Below are 18,426 nucleotides of genomic sequence, written 5' to 3' on the forward strand. Positions count from 1 at the left end.
GAGGCGATGGCCGACTTTATTGTCACCAGACTATTCACCCAGGTAATGTTCTAGGGACTTGTGTTCAAAACCTGCTACAGCAGATGGTGGAATCTGAATTCAATATAAATCCGGAATTAAGAGTAAAATGATGACCTCGTTGTGGTTTGTTGTAAAAACGTATCTGGTTTCCTGCTGTCCGAACCTGGTCTGATCTACATGTGATTCAGCTCCACTGTCAGCTGGTTGAATCTTCACTCCACTTTCAATCAAAACCTCCACTTTCACCTCCCTACTATTATACTCCATTTAAAGGTCAATCTCCCTTTTGCCTTCCCTATTAGTCACTGTGCTCCCAAAAGCAGGATTGTGGTTCAGTTTAAAGTAGGTCCTATATCTCTGATTACATCGATACACAAGGCAGTGAAGAAAGGTTTAGGCACACTAACCTTCTTCAGTTCGGGAAATGAGTATAGATATACTTATGTTGTAGTTATACAGGACGTTGATGATGCTGCACCTGGAATATTATGATCAGTTTTGGTCCCGTTGGTGTTCTGACTTCTGACTTCTTCAACTCTGGGTTTGTGTTGAACTTGATGGGATACTTTGTCCAACTCAGCATGTTTAAACAGTATCTCTCAGAGGGATTCATCTGAAACTTTTCAGGAGGTGAGCTCAACAAGATTGAACTATTCAAAGTTACTTGGACTCTATTTTAAACTGACATCAGGATGAGTAGTCAGAGATACGTACAGCATGGAAACAGACCCTTTGGTCCAACTTGCCCATGCTGACCTGATATCCTAAACTGCCTCACAGCGCCAGAGACCCGGGTTCAATTCCCGCCTCAGGCGACTCTCTGTGTGGAGTTTGCACATTCTCCCCGTGTCTGCGTGGGTTTCCTCCGGATGCTCCGGTTTCCTCCCACACTCCAAAGATGTGCAGGTCAGGTGAATTGGCCATGCTAAATTGCCCGTAGTGTTAGGTAAGGGGTAGATGTAGGGGTATGGGTGGGTTGCGCTTCGGCGGGGCGGTGTGGACTTGTTGGGCCGAAGGGCCTGTTTCCACACTGTAAGTAATCTAATCTAATCTAGTCCCATTTGACAACACCTGACCCAAATCCTGTGGCAGCTCATTTCCTATAAGTACCACCCTCTGCATGAAGAAGTTGTCCCTTTAATATATTTCGCCTCTCACCCTACACCCATGCCCTCTAGTACTGGACTCCCCCATCCCAGGGAAAATACCTTGTCTATTAACCTGTCCATGCCCCTCATGATTTTGTAACCTCTATTAGGTCACTCCTCTGCCTCTGATGGTCCAGTGAAAACAGTCCCAGGCTATTCAGCCTCTCCCTGTCGCTCAAACCCTCCAACCCCCAGCAAAATTCCCGTAAATCGTTTCTCACAGAGAAGTCAACGTTTCAATCATGAAGAAGGCTTAATACCCAAACCGCTGACTACTCCACATCCTGGTGCTGCCGGCTTGCTCCATTCTCCCAACCTCCTACTTGCCTACTTCGGGTTGCAATATGTAGTGGCTCAGTGTTTACCACTGCAGGCTCACCGTGCCGGGGACCCAGGTTTGATTCCAGCCTTGGGTGGCTGTCTGTGAGGAGTTTTCATCTTCTCCCAGTGTCTGCGTGGGTTTTCTCTGGGTGGTCCTGTTTTCTTCCATAGTCCAAAGATGTTCAAGTCATGTGGATTGGCCATGCTTAACTGCCCATAGAGTTAGGTACATTAGTCAGAGAGAAATGGGTCTGGATGGGTTACACTTCGGAGGGTCGATGTGGACTTGTTGGGACAAATGGCCTGTTTCCACACTGTAGCTAATCTCATCTGCACTACTTTTGTCACTAACGGTTTGCTGAGTAGACTCGATGGTCCGAATGGCCTAACTTCTGCTCTGATGGTCTTGCAGTCTTACGTTTCTCTGGATAATTTCATTTGGCAATGTGCAGTCCCTGGCTCAATGAGCAGCAGTTTCCAATGAAAGCAAAGCTCATATGATGGTCGAACTCCTACAGTGGAAACAGGTCCTTCAGCCCAACACATCTGCACTGATTCTCCGAAGACTAACCCACTCAGATCCATTTTCCTACTCTCCGTAATTTGCACACAGACCCCCAAGGGTGGAAGTATTCCTGGGTTCCTGGTGCCATGAGGCAGCAGTGCTAACCCTGAGCCACCATGGGGTTGTAGTTGTGGGGGGTGGGGCAGGCAATTGCAGTCCAGCAGAAGACTAAAACAGCCCACCTACTCTCCCACTGCACCCACTGTCAGAACTGGCAGGAGGTTCAGTCCTTGGGGGGTGACGAAAGGCAGCGTCACCGGTGGGATCTGATTGCTGGGAGCGCTGGTGCCCCCGCTGGTGCTTCCGCAAGTTGCAGGAAAACATGAACCTCTTCCCACACTCGGGCCAGCTGAAGGGCCTCTCCCCCGTGTGGACACACTGGTGCTTCAGCAGGGTGGAGGAATTGCTGAAGGACTTCCCGCACTCAGGGCAGCAGAAAGGCCTCCCCTCTCCACCCCCCATCCCCCCGTGTGGACCAGCTGGTGATTCAGCAGTGTGGAGGAGCGAGGTAAGCCTTTCCCACACTCGGCCAGGAGAATGGCATCTCCCCGGTGTGGACGGACTGGTGCATCAGCAGGGCTGAGGAATTAATGAAGGCCTTCCTGCACTTCGGCAACTGAACGGCCTCTCCCCCATGTGGACCCACCAATGGGGCAGCAGGTCGGAGGAAAGTGCAAAGCCCTTCCTGCACTCGGGGCAGAAGAACGGCCTCACCTCTGTGTGGACCCACTGGTGTCTCAGCAGGTGGGAAGAACTGCTGAAGGCCATCTCGCACTTGGGGCCGGAGAACAGCCTTCCCCAGTGTGGACCAACTGGTGCGTCAGCAGGGCAGGGGAATCACTGAAGGCCTTCCCACACTCAGGGCAGCAGAAGGGCCTCTTCATCTCTGTGGACCCTTGGGTGCTTCAGAACCCTTTCAAATTTCACAATATCCGTCTGATCGGAGGGAGACTAGAATTGTACACAATATTTCAAAAGTGGTCTAAAAAGCGTCCTGTACAACCACAACACAACCTTCCAACTCCAATACTCAGTCAGAGGATTGCGAAAGCTTTCAAAACCCACACAAAACAAATAGGAAAGAATGGAGGGTCAAACGAATTTTTGAGAGTCAACTTGAAAGTATCAATGAGAAATCGGCAGAGAGGGTTTATTGGGGACCCGTTCTCCTTAAATACACTATCTACGTAATTCTCTTGTGCTCTTCGTAGTTTCTCTGTGCTGCAGTGTGTAGTGGCTCGTTGAAATAATGTCCTGATGCAGCTTCGTTTGTGGGTGTTGGGATGATTGCTTCTGCAGTTAAGTACTTGGTTTGCGTCTGTTGTTTTTCTGTAGATGCCAGTTTGAAGTTCCGCATTGACTGTTCGCTCTACTGTGATATCAAGGAATGGCACTTTGTTGTTGTTCTCCTCCCCGTCAAACCAGGAGCCCCCCTTAGACCATAGTCTCACAACTTGGAACACCAATATACACGCTGGTCAAAGGCTTCTACTGAAGACTAAAACACCAAGTCGAAGATTCACTCCACTCCATTTACTCCATCCAAGAATTCCTGAACACCAAAGACACTGAGATAGAACAGGATGGATTAATGTTGTCCTTTGACATAACAGCCCTGTTCACATCCATTAACATCAACGTGGCCAAAGAAAACTGAAGACACTACTCGAAGAACCAAAGACACAAACACAGCATCAACTTCATCAGCAAAGATAGCACTGTCAAGCTCGTGGAACTGTGCCTTACCACCCACTTCATATTCAATAACAAGCCCTACAAACAAATCAACGAAATACGCACGAAACCTCCAGCATCAGGATTCCTAGCAGAAGCAATAATGCAGAGACTCGAACAAACAGCCCTTCCAACGATCCAACCCAAACTTTGGGTCCGCTACAGCGATGACACTTTTGTCATCAAAAACTGAAACAAATTAGAGGAAACCTACAACACCATCAACAATATCCTTACTGGCATAAAATTCACAAAAGAGGAGAACAACAACAAAGTGCCATTTCTCGATGTTTCAGTGGAGCGAACAGTCAATGGTAAATTCAAAACAGCGTCTACAGGAAAACAATGCACGCGAACCAAGAACTTAACTACAGAAGCAATCACCCCTACACATCCAAACATATCTGAATCAGGACACAATTTCAACGAGCCACGACACACTGCAGCACCCAGGAACTTCGAAGATCAATAAATAACTGAACAGAACCTTTACGAAGAACGGGGAGCCTTTAAACCCCCTGAAAACAGATTCCCTGACCGGGAATCGAACCCGGGCCGCGTCGGTGAGAGCGCCGAATCCAAACCACTAGACCACCAGGAAGATGCAAGGACGGGCTGATAGCTCTACGGAAAATTACTTCCCTGCCCGGAAATCGAATCCGGGCCGTGGTCGTTCGAAGGCTTTCACCTGTGTATCCAACAATGTCATTTCTTGTATCCATTGCACCTGATGCAGTCTCCTCCACATTGGGGAGACTGGAGACACCTCGCAGAGTCAAGTCACAGCGCTTGAGGGAACATCTCCAGGACACCCGCACCAATCAACCCCATCGCCCTATGGCCCAACATTTCAAACCCCCTCCCACTCTGCCGAGGACATGCAGGTCCTGGGCCTCCTCCATCGCCGCTCCCTTCCCACCCGATGCCTGGAGGATGAACGTCTCATCTCCCGCTTGGGGTAAATTCAACCCCAGGCCATCAATGTGGACTTCATCAGATTCCTCATTTTCCCCTCCCCCACCTTACCTCAATTCCAAAGCTTCCAGCTCAGCGCTGTCCTCAGGACCTGTCCTACCTGCCAATCTCCCTCCCCACCTATCCGCTCCACCCTCCTCTCTGATCTGTCACCTCCATCCCCACCCCCATTCACCTATTGTACTTTTTGCTACCTTCGGCCCAGCAACACCCCACCCCCCAATTTATCTCTCCACCCTGGAGGGGTCCTGCCTCTATTCCTGATGAAGGGCTTTTGCCCGAAACGTCGATTTTCCTGCTCCTCGGAAGCTTTCTGACCTGCTGTGCTTTTCTAGCACCACTCTGATCTAAGCTCTGGTTTCCAGCATCTGCAGTCCTCATTTTGGCCGACCCAATAAACTCAGTGTGCCAATTGCACATCAACAAACTGACACAAGTAGACACAACGTCTGCAGAAACCCGAGCACATTCCTTTACAACAAAGACATCTGGGAAATGATGTCCGGACAACTCAACCCTCTCAGCATCATTGTCGCCCACACATTTACCAACACACTTAAACAGCGGCAAATGAACCTGAAATACCCGATACAAACAACCAGAAAACGAATGTAATTTACAAAATACCATACAAGGAAATATATACATGAACTCTGCTGCACAGTTCCCTGTGGCAAGAAATGCTGGGATGAGATAAGGAAGATTTTTTCAGCCAAAACGAATCGACACTGACTGGACAGCCATTTAAAATCAACGCTGTCAACCCACGATGGAAGATCCGAAGGGATGTACAGTTTTCTTATTTCCTGAAGATTTACAATGCTGAGACCGGGTTTTGGTGTTTATTCCCTTTCCACTCCCAAGAGCCGCAGTGGTTGGGGCGGTGAGTTGGGGAAAGTGAAATGTGCCCATGAGCAGCATGTGGGTCTCTTTCAGCTTCCCCTCCTCTGACAGCGCTGTGACTTGACTCTGATGTTCTCAGGGACATTTACTGACGCGAGACAGTGAAAAGTTTCTCATTCCTGCAGATTAGGAATTGCACCCATACGCCGGTTTCATGACAATGAGAAAGATTAATTGGGATGTGTGAAGAAGCTGTGAGCTGCAGTGGAAACAAGTAGGTGGAGTCAGATACGTCATCCATTGCCCCCATGGCCCTGAAGAAATGTTTGCTTTTGTCTGCTTGAGAGATTTTGGACACTGGTGTGGCAGGGAGAATACTGAGATACCGAGTGAGGCAGATTCAGTGCGCTGACTGTGAAAAGTGCTTCAAACCATTTACTCAGATTGGGGAATTAAAATCACACCCCTCGCGGTGGAAAAGACGATGTCCCCGCTCTGTTTGTAATTTCAAACCCAGAGCAACACAAGGAAAGCTCCACCCAATGGGGAAACCGTGGAAATGTGGGGACTGTGGGAAAGGATTCCCTTCCCCATTAGTGCTGGAAACCCACAGACGGATTCAGAATGGGGTGAGGACGTTCACCTGCTCAGTGTGCAGGAAGGGGTTCAGTCAGAGAGAAGCCATTCACGTGCCCCATGTGCAGGGGAGAGTTCACTCAGTCAGCTGCACTGCTGACCCACCAGTGGGCCCACACTGGAGAGAGACCATTCACCTGGTGTAAGTTCCAAAAGGGCTTCACCTGCTTCTCCCACGTTCGGAGGTGTCATCGGGTTCACGTGCCAGCACAAGGGGATTGAAGAAGCGATGGCCAAGTGCTCCGATCAACCCAGCACTGGGGCGTCCCAGGTTCGAATCCCACTGCGGTAGATTGCAGAATTGGAGTTCGGTCAGTAATCTGGACTTCAGAATCTAAGGATGAGGCCACTTTTAGCGGGAAAAAAACACCACCTGATTCACTCATGTCCTTTTTCGTGAAGGAAACTGCCGTTGCGGGAAAGGGTTCACTCAGTCATCGCAGCTGCATGTTTTACCCGGCTGTACCAGGGATCCAGTTACAAACGGACAACTCAGCTGACCAACAAAGAAAGTGGGGTGGGGGGACTGGGTGCACTTTGACCTGGAGGTGTTTTCTTTAAAGACTACTTTTTGTATGCCTTTTTTCCTGGGGAAATCTGAAGCTGTAACAAAATAGGGTCGTAGTAAAGGTTACCTGAACTTCCCCCCCGGCTTAGACTCTGTGAGGTCCAACAGGTTTTTGTTTTAAAGCTGCTCATTTCTTTCAGCCTCCAGCACTAATGTCATGTCTCAGAAGGACCAGTGAATGAGTAGCTAATATTGTTACAAATTGTATATTTTTTCAGGACTTCTGGTTCATTGTTTCATTGGAATTGCAAAGTTTACTGGCAACAGTGGGAGGTGTGGGCTGTATTCACTGGAAACAAAGTTTTAAAATCTCACAAACACCAGGGTATATTCTAACAGGTTTATTTGGAAGCACGAGGTTTCGAAGTGCTGCTCCATCAGGTAGCTGTGGTGTAGAATCACAAGACACAGAATATATTGCAAAAACATTAGAGTGTCATGTAACATAAGTGACGGATTGAAGAAACCGAGATTACTGTTAAATCTTTCATCTTTTAAAATGGGCTGCAGATTTCGGTTCACTAATATGTACATTCCAGAACTTCTTTTAAGTCACGTTCTCCAGGAAACTTGATGTTTTCTAAAAGGAGGTAACACCTCACATCAAACAAATCATGAAAGCTGTGAGGTGAGAGACTGTCTGTATCCCAATATTGAGTCAGACTGGTTCTATTTCCAAATATATAATCCTGCAAATGCAAATTCACCCCAAATGTGTGAGTGCATGAATGAGAGAGACAGTGTGTATGTGCGCGTGCAGGCTGGGTAAAGTGTGTGTGTGATGGAGTGTAATCATGTGCGAAGATGTATGCGTGGGTGTGAGTGGGGGGCGTATTAGTGTGTGTCTGAGAGAGAGCATGTCTATCGGAAAGGCTCTGCACGAACGTGTGAGTATGTAAGTGTGTGTGTGTGTGAGAGTGAGAGAGAGAGAGAGCGTAACAGTAAAGTGGGGTTACCTGTCATGTGACATGAACCCATGGTCGCGATTGAGGCCATCCTCCTGGTTTCCGAACTTGGCTATCAGCCTTTGCTGGGCCACTAAAAATGATTAAGCAGTTACACAACACACATTGGAGAGGGCAGGGTGGGACTTGTCTTTCGATTTGCAGAAGGTGGGACGTTCTGGGTGCTGGAAACGAAGGAATACACATACTGGAGGACCTTCGGCACAGAGAGATGGAGCTGGAAGCCAGGCTGCAGACACGTTGGGGGATTCACTATAGAAACAGGCTGTTTGGCCCACCAAGTCCACACTGACCCTCCGAAGAACATACCCCCACCCCCCGACCCACCCGATAACCCCACAGCTAATCCCTGAATTTAGAACGCCCAATCCACTCTAGCCTGCACAACTTTGGAACATGGGAGAAATCCCGAGCACCCAGAGGAAACCGACGCGGACAGAGGGTGGGGGAGGGGTAGGAAAGTGCAAAATCCACACAGTCACTGTGAGCGTGGGATTGAACCCAGGTCCCTGGCGCTGCGAGGAATCCCCTCTCCAGCTCTCGGCAATCAATTGGCTTCTCCCCAATCCTGGTGACACTCCAATCAGTTTGAGGAATTCAATTTGCTTCCATAGAGTTTCCACGGGGCAGGGGTCGTTGTTAGGCGGCAGATTCAACGATCCAATGAAGGGCTCGTCTATAGCGAGAACAATGGTCCACATTTCGCTGAAAAATTAAAGTTCTCTCCGCAATTAGAATCTTTGAGTACTCCCACGCAGGCTGCGTGTATTCACGGGGATTCTCAATGCATGTTGATATTTGAAATCATTTCCTGCAGACAAACATTTCCCCTCCTGGATTCAAACACTGCTGATATTCAGGCCCTGACTAAATTTCTTGTCCATGCCTGAAAAGCAAATCCTCCTCTGCTAATAACTTGAGAAAACAGATCACTGCTGTCAGTGCAAGATAGAAAATAGGATGAGAAAATTTTGTTTTGCACAGAACAGCCTTCTCTTTCTTCTAACCGAAATCTCTGTCTCTCAATTCCTAAACCTTTCAATGTATTCCAACCCAAATTCATCCTTCCATCCTCCTGCCTTTGCCCAGCTCCCCTCTCCTGAAAGTGCTGACCCTCTGTTCAGTTTCTCAGCCTCATCTCGCCATCCTTAGTGTATAGCCCACATCGTTATTTAGTTTTTAAATCAGAAAGGCAGTGGTTTGCTGATGCCAGGATGTGAGGGTGACTGCACTCACACAGTGTTCCAGACTCGTCTCTCGTGTCATTCAGAAAAGTCTGCACTGCACATGTGCAGAGAAGGGGATGCTGGGAGTGGGTGGGATGCATTCTCACCTCCCCATCCAATCATCCCCATAGCGTCCCCTGTCCATTCCCTCACCGCCACCCATCGCATCCCCTGTCCATTCTCTCTCTCTACCCTAACCTACCAATCCCTTCTCTCTCTCTCCTACACATGCCACTCTCCCCACCCCGTCCATTCTATCTCTGCACCCTCTGCCCTCTGTCCAGTCCCTCATCCACCCTCTGTCCCCATCCATTCCCTTTATCGCTCCACCCTCTGCCTTCCCCAATCCAGTCCCTTCCCTTACACTCATTTTCTCTCACCTCCCACCTTCTCTCCCCCACCTTCTCCTGCCATTCCTTGTTGCTCTCTTTCTCCACCCTCTACCCCGTCCATTCTCAGCTCAACCTTTGCCCCGTCCATTCTCTCCCCACCCACTGCCCCGTCCATTCTCTCCCCACCCACTATCCCCGTCCATTATCTCCCCAATCATTGACCTCTGTCCATTCTCTTCCCACCGACTGCCCCGTGTCCATTCTGTCCTGATCCACTGCTCCCCGTCCAATCGCTCCCCATCCACTGCCCCATGAATTCTCTCCCCACCCATTGCCCCCGTTCATTCTCTCCCCACCCACTGCCCCGTCCATTCTCTCTCCCCACACTCTGGAACCAATTTCTTTCACATCACACTTTGCAACTCCGCATTCTCTCTCTCCTCCCCAATCCTCTTCACCACATTCTCTCTGTCTGCTCCCCAATCCTCTTCACCACATTCTCTCTGTCTGCCCCCACCCTGTGTACCCCCATGCATTCTCTACCCTCGATGGTCTGCTCTCCTACCCATATTCTCTCTTTCTCTTCCCCCAGACTCTGCGCCCCCGGTCAAATCTCACTCTGAGTACCCTCCCCCGTCCTTTCTCGTTCCTCGAGCCCTCTTTGATCGCTGTATCAACCCCTTCTAATGATAGAGAGAGAATGGATGGTGATGGCGACCTGGGGTGTGGGTGGGGAAGGGAAGCGTGAGAAATGGCTGACCTTTAACATTGAGAATAGCTAAAATGATGTATTCAGAAACATCAGTAATGTCTGAAAGCACATTCAAATGTTTAAAAAAAGCTGCAGACATCTTTCTGAAACCTGCATTGAAATCTGCAGAGTTAGGCCACAATTGAGGACAGCCGGTAAGCTTGGAATGGCCTATCCCTAGTCTTGTGAAATTGGTTCAGAATATGTAGAAATACAGTCATAGAGTTGCAGAGAACAGAAACAAACCTTTCGGTCCACGCCGACAACATTTCCTAAATTAACCTAGTGATCTATTTGCCAGCATTTGGCCCATGTCTCTCTCAGCCCTTCCTATTCATACCTCCATCCAGAAGCCTTTTAAATGTTGTAATTCTACCAGCCTCGACCACTGCCTCTGGCAGCTTATTCCAAATGCATACCACGCTCTGTGCGAAAGAGTTACCCCGTTCGGTCCCTTTTAAACCTTTTCCCTCTCAGCCTAAACACCTCTAGTTTTGGACTTCCTCCACCCTGGGGAATAGATAGACAAAAGTTGAGCTGCCAGACAAAATCATAGAGTCATAGAGATGTACAGCATGAAACAGACCCTTTAGTCCAACCCATCCATGCCGACCAACTATGACAACCCAATCTAGTCCCACATGCCAGCACCCAGCCCATATCCTTCCAAACCATTCCTTTTCATATACCCATCCAAAAGCCTTTTAAATGTGGCAATTGTACCAGCCTCCACCGTTTCCTCTGGCAGCTCATTCCATACACGTACCACCCTCTGCGTGATTCAGTTGCTCCTTCGGTCTCATTTCTATCTTTCCCCTCTCACCCTAAACCTATGCCCTCTCGTTCTGAACTCCCCGATCCCAGAGGAAAGCCTTTGCCTATTTATTCTACCAATGCCCCTCATAATTTTGTAAACGTCTATAAGGTCACCCGTCAGCCTCTGATGCGCCAGGGAAAACAGCCTCAGTCTGTTTAGCCTCTCCCTCTAGCTCAGATCCTCCAACCCTGGCAACATCCTTGTAAATCTTTTCTGAACCCTTTCAAGTTTCACAACATCTTTCCGATAGGAAGGAGACCAGAATTGCACGCAATATTCCAACAGTGGCCTAACCAATGTCCTGTACAGCCGCAACATGACCTCCCAAATGCTGTACTCAATAAACTGACCAATAAAGGAAAGCATACCAAACGCCTTCTTCACTATCCTATCTACCTGCGACTACAATTTTAAGGAGCTATGAACCTGCACTCCAAGGTCTCTTTATTCAGCAACACTCCCTAGGACCTTACTATTAATTATATTAGTCCTGCGAAGATTTGCTTTCCCAAAATGCAGCACCTCACATTTATCTGAATTAAACTCCATCTGCCACTTCTCAGCTCCTTGGCCCATCTGGTCCAGATCCTGTTGTAATCTGAGGTAACCCTCTTTGCTGTCCACTACAACTCCAATTTTGGTGTCATCTGAAAACTTACTAACAGTACCTTTTATGCTCGCATCCAAAACATTTATGTAAATGACAAAAAGTAGAGGGCCCAGCACTGATCCTTGTTGTACTCCACTGGTCACAGGCCTCCAGCCGGAAAAACAGCCCTCCACCACCACCCTCTGCCTTCTACCTTTGAGCCAGTTCTGTATCCAAATGGCTAGTTCTCCTGAGATCTAACCTTGCTAATCAATCTCACATGGGGTACCTTGTTGAACGCCTTACTGAAGTCCATATAGATCACATCTACTGCTCTGCCCTTATCAATCTTCTTTGTTGCTTCTTCAAAAAACTCATTCAAGTTTCTGAGACATGAATTCCTATGCACAAAGCCATGTTGACGATCCCGAATCAGTCCTTGCCTTTCCAAATACATGTGCATCCAGCGCCTCAGGATTCCCTCCAACAACTTGGCCACCATCGTGGTCAGGCTCACCGGTCTATAGTTCCCTGGCTTGTCTTTACCGCCCTTCTTAAACAGTGGCACCACATTTGCCAACCTCCAGTCTTCCGGCACCTCACCTGTGACTATCGATGATACAAATAACTCAGCAAGAGGCCCAGCAATCACTTCTCTAGCTTCCCACAGAGTTCTTGGTTACACCTGATCAGGTCCTGGGGATTTATCCATCTTTAACCGTTTCAAGACATCCAGCACTTCTTCCTCTGTAATCTGAACATTTTGCAAGGTGTCACCATCTATTTCCCTTCAGTCTATATCTTCGATATCCTTTTCCACAGTAAATACTGATGCAAAATATTCATTTAGTATCTCCCCCATTTTCTGTGGCTCCACACAAAGGCCGCCTTTCTGATCTTTGAGGGGCCCTATTCTCTGAGAAGAAAGTGAGGACTGCAAATGCTGGAGATCAGAGCTGAAAATGTGTTGCTGGAAAAGCGCAGCAGGTCAGGAAGCATCCAAGGAACAGGAGAATCGACGTTTCGGGCATAAGCCCTTCTTCAGGATGCACAGTTGGGCCACAACCAAGGATAGGCTGTAAGAGTGAATGAGTGAATAAAATCCCACCTCGCCCATGAGGAGAAAGTGAGAACTGCAGGTGCTGGAGATCAGAGTCGAGAGTGTGGTGTTGAAAAAGCACAGCAGGTCAGGCAGCATCCAAGGAGCAGGAGAATCAACATTTCAGACATAAGCCCTTCACCTTGCCCTCTCCAGTGTGTGTTGTGAAACTGCTTAACTGCTTAATAATTTCTAGTGGCCGAGCAGAGGCTGATAACAAGTTTGCAACACACGAGAATGACCTCAGCTGAAACCTTGGATTCATGTCTCACTACAGGAGACCCAGCTACACGATACATACAAACCCTATCTCTCTCTCTCTCTCTCTCTCTCTCTGTCTCTCTCTCTCTCTCTCTCTCTCTCTCACACACACACACACACAAGTACTCACACGGTCGTGCAGACCCTCTCTGATAGACAGGGCTCTCTCTCAGACACACATTGATATACCCCTCACACTCTCACCCATGCACTCACCTTCTCACACAGTTATACTCCATCACACGCACACTTTACCCATCATGCACACACACACACACAGACGCTCTGTCTCATGAATGCACTCACACATAGAAGTCTTTGGGGTGAATTGCATTTGTAGGATTATATGTTTGGAAATAGAAAACGTCGAACTCAAGACTGGGATACAGAACGACTCTAACCTCACAGCTCTCATGCGTTATCTGAATTCTGGTGTCACCTCCCTTTATAAAACATTAAGTTACCTGGAGAATGTTACTAAAAAGAAGTTCTGGGATTTACAGATGAATGAACCGAAATCTGCAACCCATTTTAAAAGATGAAAGACTGAACAGGTTTCTTCAATATATCATTTATGTTGCATGACACTATAATCTTTTGCTATATATTCTTTGTCTTACCATTCTACTCAACAGCTACCTGATGAAGGAACAGCGCTCCAAAACCTCGTGCTTCCAAATAAACCTGTTGGACTATACCCTGGTGTTTGTGTCATTTTAAAACTTTGTTTCTCGTGAATACAGCCCGCACCTCCCACTGTTGCCAGTAAACTTTGCAATGCCAATGAAACAATAAACCTGCAGTCCTAAAAAATTTACAATTTCGAACAATACCATCTACTCATTCACTGTTCCTTCTGAGACACGACATTGGAAACTCGGTGCTGGTGGCTGAAAGAAATGAGAAGCTGTAGGATCTCCCAGCTTTCAATGAGCGTTTAAGCCTGACGGTAAGTTCAGGTAACCTTTACTGCGACCCAACTTTGTTGCAGCTTCAGATCTCCACATCACAAGGAGTACAAAAAGTAGCTTTTCTTTTAAAAAAAGCACCTCAAGCTCAAAGTGCACACCCTCACCCCCACTCCTCCCACCACACTTCTTTATTATTGGTTAGTTGAGTTGTCCTTTTGTAACTGGATCCTTTGTACAGCCGGGTAAAGCATGCAGCTGGGATGACTGAGTGAATCCTTTCCCGCAACGGCAGTTTCCATCACTGAAAAGGACATGAGTGAATCAGATGGGTTTTTGCCCTCTGAAAATGGTTTCATCCTTAGATTCTGAAGTCCAGATTACTGACCGAATCCCAATTTTGCCATCTGCCCCGACGGGATTCGAACCTGAGAGTCCCCAAAGCTGGGTTGTTAGCGGCGCTCGGCTATCGCTCCTTCCATCCCCCCTGCAATGGAACGTGAACGCGCTGGTGCCTCCGCAGGTGGGAGGAGCAGTTGAAGCCCTTCCGGCACTGACAGCAGGTGAACGGCCTCTCTCCGGTGTGGACCCACTGGTGGGTCAGCAGTGCAGTTGACTGAGTGAACCCCCTTCCGTACATGGGGCACGTGAATGGCTTCTCTCACTTGTGGACCCACTGGTGCGTCTCCACATGGCTGATCCGACTGAAGCCCTTCCTGCACACCGAGCAGGTGAATGGCCTCTCCCCGCTGTGAATACGTCTGTGGGTTTCCAACACGGATGGGGAAGGGAATCCTTTCCCTTAGTCCCCATATTTCCACAGTTTCCCCATTGGGGGAGCTTTCCTTGTGTTGGTCTGGGTTTGAAATTACAATCAGAACGGCGACATAGTCTATCCCCACCGTCAGGGATGAGACTTTGATTCCCCCAAGCTGAGTAAATGGTGTGAAGCACTTTTCACAGTCAGCGCACTGAATCTCCCTCACTCGGTGTCTCAGTATTCTTCCTGCCGCACCAGTGTCCAAAATCTCTCAAGCAAACAACAGCAACCATGTCTTCTTGATTGGAATGGCTGCTGATATTCAAGTCCCAATGAATCAAGTGGCTCTGTCAGAAGTTGACGTATCATTTGTTTTCAGATTTCTTGCGGCATGTCTTCCTGCAAAAAAAAATCACAAAATAAGCGATCATTGGCAGTACACTTAAACGAACAGAACATAGATGGCAGTTACTGTAGTTTGCCAGATGCCTGCTGATCACATAATACCCAGCACATAGAAACCTGAAATCCCTCATGCAGCCAGATAGGCTTAGGTGTATTTAGAGGAAAACGTCATTCAAATCTAATCTAATCTTAAGCTAAATACGTGTACATATATATATATCAATATGCCAATCCTTTCAATGCGGCTCAGTTCCATGAGAAACTACACTTTTAATTGTGAACATGAGGAAAAAAGCAATCATTTTCCAGGGTGCAAACTGCTGCATACGTGCCAAACTGAGGGAATACACAAGGAAAAGACCTAAAAGAGAGAGAGAAAGTACTTGAGCACCTTTGCAGAATCTGCTCCCTCTCTGGATTCCCTCCAGTTACTACAAGTACACCTCCCTGGGGGTCAGGCAGCCCTGCATCGGGAAGCACTGGGATGATCAACTACGACCAGTTTACATGGAGAACACATCTCCACATTAAACAGCCTCGAGGCAAACTTCCCTTCTTTCCACTTAAAGTTCAAGACCGCTCAAAGCGAAATTCCCCAGGTAAGTTTGGAAGAATTTCTTCCAGGTGCTCACTAATCATTTCTATGAGCACTTTGTTCAAGTTTGAATATTGCGAGTTTTGAAAATTAGTGATTCTGAGCGAAATCACAGTTCGAAAAACAGAATGTGGGAATTTAGACAGAGTTTATTTTTGCACATCGACGATATGTCTGCACAACAACATATGACACGACAGCAGAGAAGATCTTCTGACGTCATTCTCAAACGTGCCTGCCACACGCCAGATGAAAAGCTGAATACTTCTCTGGAAAAACTGCCGAACAATGCAGGAGAATGGCACAACGGGTGCGTGTTGGGACCATAACGCAAAAGAGAGACCATTCTCTCCTATTCATTCAACGTCGTCTTTAGCAGCTTTCCCGTATAACGGCGCTCTGTTCTGCACCTTGCCTTCACATCCGCTTCCCAAAAAAAGCTTCGACATAAATATTTCACAATGATATACTGGCCCAATGTGCACAGTTGAGGTGACAACCTGAGGGGTCAGTAAATCCCTAACTGACACTGACAAAGAGGCAGATGCATTAGACGCAAACGGGAATTCGGTGGTCATGTTTAAAGTAACAATGTGCAGAATTACATGGAGAAGGCAAGAGAATGATACGAATAGAGACCCACGTTTACTTACTGTGTCGACCCAGCAGAGCGAAGGTGGGCCGCATGGCGTCTATTCAGAGTGAAATCATAAGAGAATGTGGGAAGTTAGAAAAAGTTGATATTTACACAGCCTCCATACGTCTGCGCAACACCATATAAGACGACAGAAGTGAAGATCTTTGACATCAGTCTCGAACGTGCATGCCACGCGCCAGACGAAAGGCTGAAGGGACCTGTGGAGCGGCCTGTTGTGCATAGGAGCAGAGTGGGGCAGCGGGAGCGTGCTGGGCCCGTAACCCAGAGGTCGATGGATCGAAACCATCCTCTGCTCTTGTTCAGTGCCCCCTTGAGCGACTTACCTTTGCGATGGTACTCTGTTTGTTTAGCACCTTGCCTTTCAAACCGTTCAAGTAAGCTGCTTTTGGAGGTCTGAGTGGCCTTCTCCTGTTCTTCGTCGGTTTCCTATGAACTGAATCGCAAAACCACTTCTCTGAGATGCCAATGAACTGATAACATTGAAACGCATACCTTGTGGTTTCGTGCCTTCCCTGCAGGAGTTCGCCAAGTCCGTTCCGACGTGAATGACAAGACGATCCGTATGTCGGAAACCGCATCCCGGGGACAGAATGACAAGCAGATGTTCTGCAAACTCTTTGCTGCTTGCAATTCTTGGATCAAAGTGGAATGTATTTCACACTGAGCAAGTTTCAGCAGGCTCAGAGTCTCCAGTGTACATTGCTCTCTTTCCCGCCAGCTCAGAGAGAGAACAATAGGAGGGACAAAGGAGTGAATAACGATCCTTGTGGGAGGGTGAATAACTGTTAATGGAGACCGTTAGTGGCTAACAACAAGTCGTGTGTCGCAGCAGACTATGTGATAACAAGGGCTCGTATGTGTGTGGTAGGGGTCAAAGACATGGGGGATTTCAGGCCCTAAAGTCATGGAACTCGATCTTGAAGATCAGAGGGCTGTAGGGTTTTGAAGTGGAATATGAGGCGTTGTTCTTCCATCTGGAGCTGAGCTTTGCTGGAACACTGCTGCAAGCCTGAGAGAGAGATGTTGGCCAGGGAACATGGTGGCGTGTTAAAGTGGTAGGAAAGCAGAAGCTCAGGGCCTTTTTTCGCGGGTAGAACCGAGATGTTCTGCGAAGCAGACACCCAGTTTATACTTCATGCTCCGTTGGGAAAACGACGCTGTGAGCAGCGAATGCAGTCGACTAGGTTGCGGCAAATGTGCAGGTAAAGTGCTGCTTCACCTGGAAGGTATGTTCGAGCCTGGAAGGATATCCAGGAGGGAGCAGGTAAATTGTGCTTCTGAGTGAAATCACGGTTCGTAAAAATAGAATGTGGCAATTTAGACAGAGTTAATGTTTGCTCGTCGGCGATATGTCTGCCGGTGCGCGATGGGAGCATAACCCAGAAGGGAAACCATCTTCCCTCTTCACTCAATGTCGAGGTTAGCAGCTTTCCCGTATAACGGCGCACTGTTGTGCACCTCGCCTTCTCATCTGCTTCCCAAAAAACGTCGACGTAAATATTTCACATTGATACACAGGCCCAGTGTGCAGAGTTGAGATGACACACCCGTGGAGGTCTGCGGGGTCTTCTCCTGTTCTCTGTACCCTATGTTGAGGAGGGCAATACTTGTCACCGGTCACTCCGGTGTCAGAGAAAAGTTTAGAAAGAAAACGGGTTAATCTTCTGCCAGTAGAGAGGACCCGGTTCCTGGGGACGGGCAAACGGCAGCAGAGAGACAGAATGAGAAGCAGCTGTTCATACAGTCATAGAGATGTACAGCATGGAAACAGACCCTTCGGTCCAACCCGTCCATGCCGACCAGATATCCCAGCCCAATCTAGTCCCACCTGCCAGCACCCGGCCCATATACCTCCAAACCCTTCCTATTCATATATCCATCCAAACGCCTCTTAAATGTTGCAATTGTACCAGTCTCCGCCACTTTCTCTGGCAGCTCATTCCATACACGCACCACCCGCTGCTTGAAAAAGTTGCCCCTTAGGTCTCTTTTATATCTTTCCCCTCTCACCCTAAACCCTAAAACCCTCTAGTTCTTGACTCCCCGACCCCAGGGAAAATACTTTGCCTATTTATCCTATCCATGCCCCTCATAATTTTGTAAGCCTCCATAAAGTCACCCTTCAACCTCCGACGTTCCAGAGAAAACAGCCCCAGCCTGTCCAATGTCAACTGGAACTTTACTCTGAGCAAGACTCAGCTGGTTCAAGAGGTAGGGCGGGGGCAGGGACGCCGGCGCACCAACCGTGG

The 18,426-nt window shown here is 48.1% G+C and overlaps 1 non-coding gene across 1 annotated transcript; it reads right to left on the minus strand.

Moving 5' to 3' along the window:
- Positions 1-4,318: 4,318 nt before the first annotated feature.
- On the minus strand, positions 4,319-4,390 carry trnae-cuc (transfer RNA glutamic acid (anticodon CUC)). Its single transcript has one exon. It is a non-coding gene; the product is annotated as a tRNA-Glu (tRNA).
- Between the last annotated feature and the right edge of the window lie 14,036 nt (positions 4,391-18,426).

This window comes from Chiloscyllium punctatum, chromosome 36 (assembly GCF_047496795.1).
Source record: "Chiloscyllium punctatum isolate Juve2018m chromosome 36, sChiPun1.3, whole genome shotgun sequence".
In the NCBI taxonomy this organism is placed as follows: domain Eukaryota; kingdom Metazoa; phylum Chordata; class Chondrichthyes; order Orectolobiformes; family Hemiscylliidae; genus Chiloscyllium; species Chiloscyllium punctatum.